Below are 8,385 nucleotides of genomic sequence, written 5' to 3'. Positions count from 1 at the left end.
CTGCTGCTGCGCGCGCCCGGAGCCGGACAGGCTCCGCCGGCCCGGGCTGGGGTTCTCCTGTTGAAACGCGTGTCTGCGGAGGAGAAATGCGCTGCAGCTTCGCAATAATCCTATTCCGCCGATAGTTTTGTTATTACAACGTCATTTTAATAAAATGATCCAGAAAGGGCTGGTACAGCTGGCACACAAGAGTAACGGAGGCATGTGGACTAAAATGCTGGGAGGTATAAGCCCATACAAACCCAGCAACTTGACTTGAATGTTCAGTGTGTTGTGATAGACAAAAAAAATACCAAGTACTTCTAAGCAACTCTTGTCATGAGTAACAATGGCCAAAGGAAAATGGGGCTAGAATCAGAGATCTGAAATGTGCAGTCTCTGGAAGGAGGCTGGCTACAGATGTGGGATTCTGGGCTTCTTGTCTGAACAGAGAGGCAACTGGGCTATGTGATTTGCGTCCAGATTAGTACGGGAGTTGAAAACATCATTGATTTGAATTGGGGGGAAATATTAAGTCCTATCAAACCATCTGCAAAATAATTAGGATAAACTCATTTAATAAGTATATACTCTAGGCTCCATCTGCAAAATAATTAGGATAAACTCATTTAATAAGCAGGACACACTGGGCACTTCCTATTATTTCTTTTCATCTTCACAACACAGTTTTAGTAGAGGGTAAAAATTATATGTGGTCTTTCCAGCTATGTTGTTCACCTTCCCTTCCTCCCAATAGCCAGAATATAAACTTTAAATTGTGTTTCCTAGTTGAGCAAAATACACAATTTGATTTCCAGAGTCTATTCTGACTAAAAGCATCATTTTTTGAAATGATGACTCTAATAAGATAGTCATTTGAATTCCTTCAGGGCTTATTCCCTACTGGCTTTTCCAAGTTGACTAAATTTACAACCAAGGGAATTTTGAGCTTGGGGAGAAGCTGGCTTGGTAAATGCAAACTATAAATTAAAAGTGTCTATTATGCATAGAAATACAACATATCTGTGACAAATGATAAATGTATGAAGTGGCATATTCAAAGTTTATTATTACTCACCCATTTTCATATTTTCTACACTTGACACTTTAAACTTTGAAAAATTGGATTATTGGTCCAAATGTTTATCTGGGTTCAATGCTGGAATTAGAACAGCCATTTTCAAATGTGCACAAAATTATGTATCTGGATAATTAAGTTCACTTCTTCAACACTTGGGGGAATTTAAGTGTCAGTGTGTGCAAACTGCAAGTCACTCCTGCTGGAGAGGCGTTTTAAAAGGAAATGACTAGGACCCTGGTCGGATGTTCAGTGGTTAGAGCATCCTCCCAATAAGCCACGGCTGCGGCTTCCATCCCCAATCAGGGCACATGTTGGAATCTACCAATGAATGCATAAATAAATGGAACAACCAATCAATGTTTCTCTCTCTCTCTCTCTCAAATCAATATATTTTTTAAAAAGGTATCTCTCTCTCTCTCTCTCTCTCTCTCTCAATATATTTTTAAAAAGGATATTGCCCAGCCAACGTGGCTCAGTGGTTGAGCATTGACCTATGAACCAAGAGGTCACAGTTCGATTCCAGTCAGGGCACATGCCCAGGTTACAGGCTCAATCCCCAGTGAGGGATGTGCAGGAGCCAGTTGATCAATGATTCTCTCTCATCACTCATGTTTCTATTTTTCTCTCTGTCTCTCCCTTCCTCTCTGAAATCAATAAAAATATTTTTTTTAAATATTTAAAAGGTATATTTCAAGACCCTTAAAAAATAAATAAAAGGAAACTAAGGACTAAGGACAGAAAGTGGGCGGAACGAATGGAAGGGTAAAGTAGAGGTTTGTGCAGTGATGCTTCTGGAAAGATAAAAGACGGTGATGATGAGTAAGCCCAGCCTTCCATCTCTATTCCTTTGGGGAGTGTGAGCAGACAAGTCGCTGGGATCTGTTTTAAAAAGGCTAGTAGGCTCGCCCCCATGGAGTTACCACAGGCAGAACAAATAAAATATAACTCAGGATGCAGATGAAGTATTCAAGAAATAATTGTTCAACAAAGCTTTTCAAAGGTTTTTCTATCTCCATTATCCAAATTACACAGCTCTGAGACCACAAATCCCGAAGGCAGGTAGCTGAGGTGCCTCCAAATTATAAAGTTAGAAAGGCACGAGCACCTGGGGGGAAAAAATAAAAAAGGAATGTCTACTTTCTATCCAGTAAGCGTTAAATAGGCATTTTTCCCAATATGGTAGATATGTACCAAACTGCAATCATCTCGGGAGGTTGGATTATGGGAACTTTCACTTTCTATATTACATTTCTCTATAATAATATAATCTTTCAAAGCACAGGTAGTATAATCTGAAATATATATTAAATATTTAAAATGTAGGTAGAGGAAGGGTTTTTTATCTGCAACAACAACAAAAAAAACCTCATGAACTGTAAGCAAATGAGATTCTCAGAGTCTAGCAAACAAGTGGTAGTGAATAAAAAATCATAGTACAGTACCCATTCTTACTATTTGAAGGCCTATAAGTATCATTGACACGGTCTTTATTCAGAGTTGTCTTTAGTGAATGTAAAATATATTTATCTCCTCACCAGAGGATATGGTTACTATTTTTTTTTTTTTAGAGACAGACAGACTTTGATGAGAGAAACATCGATTGGTTGCCTCCTGTACACACCCCCACCAGGGATCAAACCTGAACCCAAAACCTAGGTATGTGCCCTGACCAGGAATCAAACCAGCAATCTTTCCTTGCAAGGGATGACTCTCCAACCAACTGAGCCACACCAGCCAGGGCAAGAATGTAAAAATATTGATAAGATCTCCTATAGGTTCACTGATGATTATTGTTCCTGTCTTTGTGTTTTCCCTCAAAGTCTTAAATTCCTCAGAGTTTTTTAGGAAGCAAACTTTTACAGTTGGGGAAAGACCACTGAAAACTTAAATTCTAAATTATACCATTTTGTGTTCATATTTTTACTATCAAAGTTACACTTTAAAAAGCTGCATGAATGGCTATCATTGTTTTCTCCTTTATTTCTCAGCAGAAAAAATGTTTTAAAAATAACTTCAATCACTTAAAATTCACTCATATTTAGTCTGTGGTGCATTTTTAGCTTTTAAAATTCATATTACTTTGCATAAGTTATTTCAGTAATGCAGACCGTGTACCAGTATGATAGAAAAGTTAAAGGGAAAAACTGAGAAGACACAACCAAAACAATCACCTTCAAAAATAATTTGTGGCCCTGACCGGTGTGGCCTAGTTGGTTGGAACATCTTCCCGTACGGGGCGTGTATGGGAGGCAACCATCAATGCCTCTCTCTCACATTGATGTTTCTCTATCTCTCCCCTTTCCTCTCTCTAAAATAAATTAAAAATAACAATAATAATATGTGTAGAAGAGTCTGGGGCATGAGTCAGCAGGCCTTCTGAGCACATTTTAGAAAGATAAGAATCTTGCCCTCTGGGGGTGAACACTCTAAGCCTGGCACTTCTTAACAAAATAAACAAAAGAGGGGCGAGCAGGCAACTGAAAAATAAACATGGAAAAACATGCAAATAGAAAGATTAAATATTGATATCCATTGTGTGCATGACCATAGGCGTTTGAAGGGAAGGGCAGGGATGGGACAAGTCAGCAGACAGTGTGTCTATTCACAAGAGGTGGCCTAGAAAACATTCTGCCAGCAAGTGTCATAAACTCCTAGAAATGCGCTCTCTCTCTCTCTCTCTCTCTCTCTCTCTCACACACACACACACACACACACACACTTTCTTAGGCTCCTCTCCTTTATTGACATGCAAGACCACCGTATAGATTCCTAGGGATGCTGCACCAAACAACCACAAACTGGGCAGCTTTTAACAGCAGAAGTTTACTCTCTTCCGGTTTTGGTACCTAGAAGTCCAAAATCAAGGTGTTGGCAGGGCTGGTTTCTTCCGGACTCTCTGAGGGAGAATCTGTTCCATTTCTCCCTTCTGGCTTCTGGTGGCTGCCCACAGTCCGTGGCATTCTTGGCTCACAGGTACATCATCCCAATCTCGGCCTCCATCGCCACTTGGCCATCTTGTGTGTGTGTCTTCTGTTCTTGTAAGGATCCCAGTCATATTGGATTCAGGATCCACCCTAATCCAGTATAACCTCATCTTAATTCATTATATCTGCAACAGTTTTGTTTCTAAGTAAGGTCACATCTCAGGGTCTGGTAAGGATATAACTACCAAACAGCCTACATTGATGCCTACCCATCTTAGTAGATCAAAGTGTATACTGTCAGACAATTGTATGGAATGGGTTCACTGCATGCAAACTCTTCATGGCACACAAAAAAAATGTATTTACATTTATTTTACATCCAATCAATCTGAAGGTTAAATAAAATCAAAGTGAATTTAACAATGGCTGTGTCCACATAGTAAAAAGTAAAATCAAGATTTAGTAGTTCCTTGGCTGGTTTGATCTGTGTAAAGATAAGTAAAAAAAAATGAGTGTAGAATGTATAGTTTGAGGCCTGTTTTATGAGACTGGCTGTCCTTAAGGGTCAGAGACAGCGATCAAATGGTCACTTTCCCCTGTGCTGTGTACTCAAACAGGTGAGGATTTCACAGCAGAAAATGATACACTTGTCCAATGAAAATGATACACTTGTCCTGTATATCAGATATTTACATTATGATTCATAACAGTAGCAAAATTACAGTTATGAAGTAGCAACAAAATAATTTTATGGTTGGAGGTCACCACAACATGAGGAACTGTATTAAAGGGTTGCTGCATTAGGAAGGTTGAGAACCACTGGTCTAGCCCCTTCCCTTCCTCCTCACCAAGAGCTGCAGCCTTCAGGACTACTTTTGGTGGACAACACCCTTTACCAGCTTGTCCCAATCCCCACTTCTTTTTTTTTTTTCCTTTCCTTCAGCTCACACTTCAGACTTCACTTCCATTCCAGACCACCGTTCTTCCGATGGGGATGGTTATGTGTTCCCCTCCCGCCATGTTTCTATAACACCTGAGCTTTACCTCATCAAGGCTCCCCCGGCCTGTAAGGAGCTTGGATTAGCTGTCTGTAGCCCACTCTAAGCCCAGTGGAGACAGCCACAGCTGTCTGTCTTATTCACCTTTTATACATATTATTCAGCAGCAGCTCAATAAATAATTGTGGAATAAGTGAAAGAAATGGGAAAACATGCTTAAGAAAAAGATCTAAGACAATCTTTTACAGGAGTGTTTACTTTTTAAGAAGAAACTGTATCTTTATAAACAATGTATATGTGCACACCTTGCTACATTTTACGTTGGTTGTCACAATGTACATTTCTATAAAGAAACTGGCAAGTCATCTTTGCCGCCTATAATCAACATTTCTTAGGTGACACTCTTCCCAGTGTTACTGGCTTTCAGAAACCTGGGTGGAGAGGATCATGCCTGTTTCTCACGGAGTTTCCAAAATCAACGAGTTGTCAAAAGAGTTGTCCATGGGGCAGTGGTGACACCAACATGCCATCTCAGTGCCCGTCCTGGAAACCAGAGGCTCCTCTTGGGCGTACATTTCTATAAAGAAACTGGCAAGTCATCTTTGCCGCCTATAATCAACATTTCTTAGGTGACACTCTTCCCAGTGTTACTGGCTTTCAGAAACCTGGGTGGAGAGGATCATGCCTGTTTCTCACGGAGTTTCCAAAATCAACGAGTTGTCAAAAGAGTTGTCCATGGGGCAGTGGTGACACCAACATGCCATCTCAGTGCCCGTCCTGGAAACCAGAGGCTGCTCCTGAGCTGCTGCTGCTGCTGCTGCTGCTGCAAAAAGAACTGTCCATAGTCTGCAGACAGCATAACACCTACTTAGAAACATCTCTCTCAGCCAAGATAATGCTGAGGGGAGAATGACTACAGAGTAGCACATACAATGTGTGTCATACAACCCACTTCTGTCAAACTGTGTCAGTCCACAACTTTCTGTGTATATGTATGTTTAAAGTAATCACATTCATCGAAATATAAACAAGGATTATCTCTGGGCTGAGATTCCAAATGACATTCTTTTTCTTTCTCCTTTTTAAAAAAATGTCAATATTATTTTATATTTGTTTCAGGTGTACAGCATTGTGGTGAGACACAATTTACAAAGTGGTCCCCTGATAAGTCTAGGACCTACCTGGCACCATCCACAGTTCTCATAGGATTATTGGCAATATTCCCTATGCTGTACTTTACATACCCATTTAGTTTCTTTGTATTTTTCTTTTTAACTTTTATAATGAATAACTATAATTTTTATAAAAGCAATCAAGTTGTTAAGGGAAAAGTTTTTTTTCTCCAAAATTATCTCCTCTCTAGCCTTAATTATATTTCACTTTCACTGTGATTTCTTTTCTTTCTCACTACTGTCTTGTCTGTGGAAATATTAAAACAACGTCTGCCATACTATCATGACTCTGGACTGTTATTATCCGTTTCAGAGTTCTATCCCCCTCCCCAGGAACATCTGCCATTAAACAAAGTAAAAAGGTTTTTCCAAATGAAAATGAATGGTATTGCTCTGTCTTTCCCCTAATCCCTTTGTGTTGTTGTTAATCCTCATCTGAGGATATTGTTTCCATTGCTTTTTAGAGAGAGTGGAAAGGCGCAGCGGGTGTGGGGAGTTGGCGATGAGAAAGAGAAACATCAATATGCCATCGATTGGTTGCCTCCCACATGTGCCCCCACTGAGGCCTGGGTTCGAACCTGCAACCCAGGTGCGTGCTCTTTACCCAGAATCCAACCTTCAGTGCGAGGGCTGGTCGCTCTAACCAGTGAGCAACACCGGCCAAGGCCATCTTTCCCCTAATCATAATAGCTATACCCGTATTCTGCCCTGGACAAGTGGCCCAGTTGGTTGGAACATCGTCCCCATATGCCAATCAATGAGTCTCTCTTATCATTGATGTTTCCATCTCTCCCTCTCCCTTCCTCTCTGAAATCAATAAAAGTATATTTTTTTAAAAGAATCAACCAATGAATGCATAAATAAGTGGAACAACAGGTCAGTGTTTCTCTCTCATTCTTTCTCCCTTCTTCTTCAGTGGTTCTCAACCTTCCTAAGGCCGCGACCCTTTAATACAGTTCCTCATGTTGTGGTGACCCCCAATTTCATTGTTACAAATTGAACATAATTAAAGCATAGTGATTAATCACAAAACAATATGTAATTATATATGTGTTTTCCGATGGTCTTAGGTGACCCCTGTGGAAGGGTCGTTCGACCCCAAAGGGGTCGCGACCCACAGGTTGAGAACCGCTGCTCTAGTTTAAATAAATAGACACATTCATGTCCACCAGCTGGTGCCCTGCCTAGCACCTATGGGAAGTTGTGTGGGAAGTTGTGTTCCTTTGGTAGAAATCTCTCTCCCGCGAGAGGCTCTATATTCCTGTCATCTCTGTACTCCTCATTACACTGTACATTGTGGGTGCTCAATAAATATTTGTTAAACCGAAAAAGAAGCAATCATTTACTCCAACAGGCTCTACACAAGGAAAGGAGGGAGCGAGGATGGGGAAGAAACTTACCTTCTAAGGGTGGAGGGTGATGTGGGAGGGCCCCAACTTCAGACACTTGTGTTTTCTTCCTTCCTCACCACTTTGACTCCTCTGGGTCCATTTCTATCTGTCTATAGGCTGTCCGCTTCTTTCCCTCCCTCGCCTTGTCCTGTCTCTGCCAGATCAGTGACCTCACTGTCATTGGGAGGAGTTGCCACACTCTGTGGCCTCACACACCTGCAACCTGAAAGATAAACAGACCAACAGACACCTGAAGGTCTCCGATGAATAGCACGGACGGAGAAGGGGGCCAAGGAGGCAAAGGCAGACAGGTAACAGCCTGGCTGGTGTCAGTCAGATGGTCCGGCACACGCTTCCCCTCAGACAGACAGCACAGCGGGGGCCACGGCTAAAGCAGTGGGTCGGTATTTTCACCTGACTCCTTCCTCTTCGTCTCCAAAGTTTAAATGAAACTGGGACCTGGCGCATAGGCCTGTCCCTCATTACCGGACCATCAGGCCTGACTTCTGCCTGCCCCCAGCCCCTACGGACTCCAACCATCCTCTGTGACCTCATTCCCCGATCAGGGTTCCACGTGCCACTCTGTGAGGTCATCAAGAGAAGATTCCTTTCAGCTTCCCACCCTCAGAGGCCCCAAGAGCCCTGTTCCCTGACAGATCCGTTTGGGGTGGTTTCAGGCTGGCGCTCTCAGCAGGTCACCGGGCCCTGCCTGGAGGGCGGATGTCTCCAGACAGCGGGTGATGCGCCGTTTTGTCCACTGACTCCTTGAGGAGCTTCAGAGGTCGGCGTGGGGGCGCCCAGCAGCCGGGTGGGCCCCTCTCCGCAGGCCATGGACGACGG

At 42.3% G+C, this 8,385-nt stretch overlaps 1 long non-coding RNA gene across 1 annotated transcript; it reads right to left on the bottom strand.

Moving 5' to 3' along the window:
- Nucleotides 1-3,779: 3,779 nt before the first annotated feature.
- Nucleotides 3,780-8,379, bottom strand: LOC106723687. The gene is made up of 2 exons (XR_001359389.1): nt 7,555-8,379; nt 3,780-4,468 (listed from the first exon to the last, which is right to left on the bottom strand). It is a non-coding gene; the product is annotated as an uncharacterized LOC106723687 (long non-coding RNA).
- Between the last annotated feature and the right edge of the window lie 6 nt (nt 8,380-8,385).

The sequence above is a fragment of the Myotis brandtii genome, unplaced genomic scaffold, assembly GCF_000412655.1.
Source record: "Myotis brandtii unplaced genomic scaffold, ASM41265v1 scaffold624, whole genome shotgun sequence".
Taxonomy (NCBI): domain Eukaryota; kingdom Metazoa; phylum Chordata; class Mammalia; order Chiroptera; family Vespertilionidae; genus Myotis; species Myotis brandtii.
Note: the sequence above shows the minus strand (reverse complement) of the source record. Positions and strands in the feature narration are given on the sequence as shown.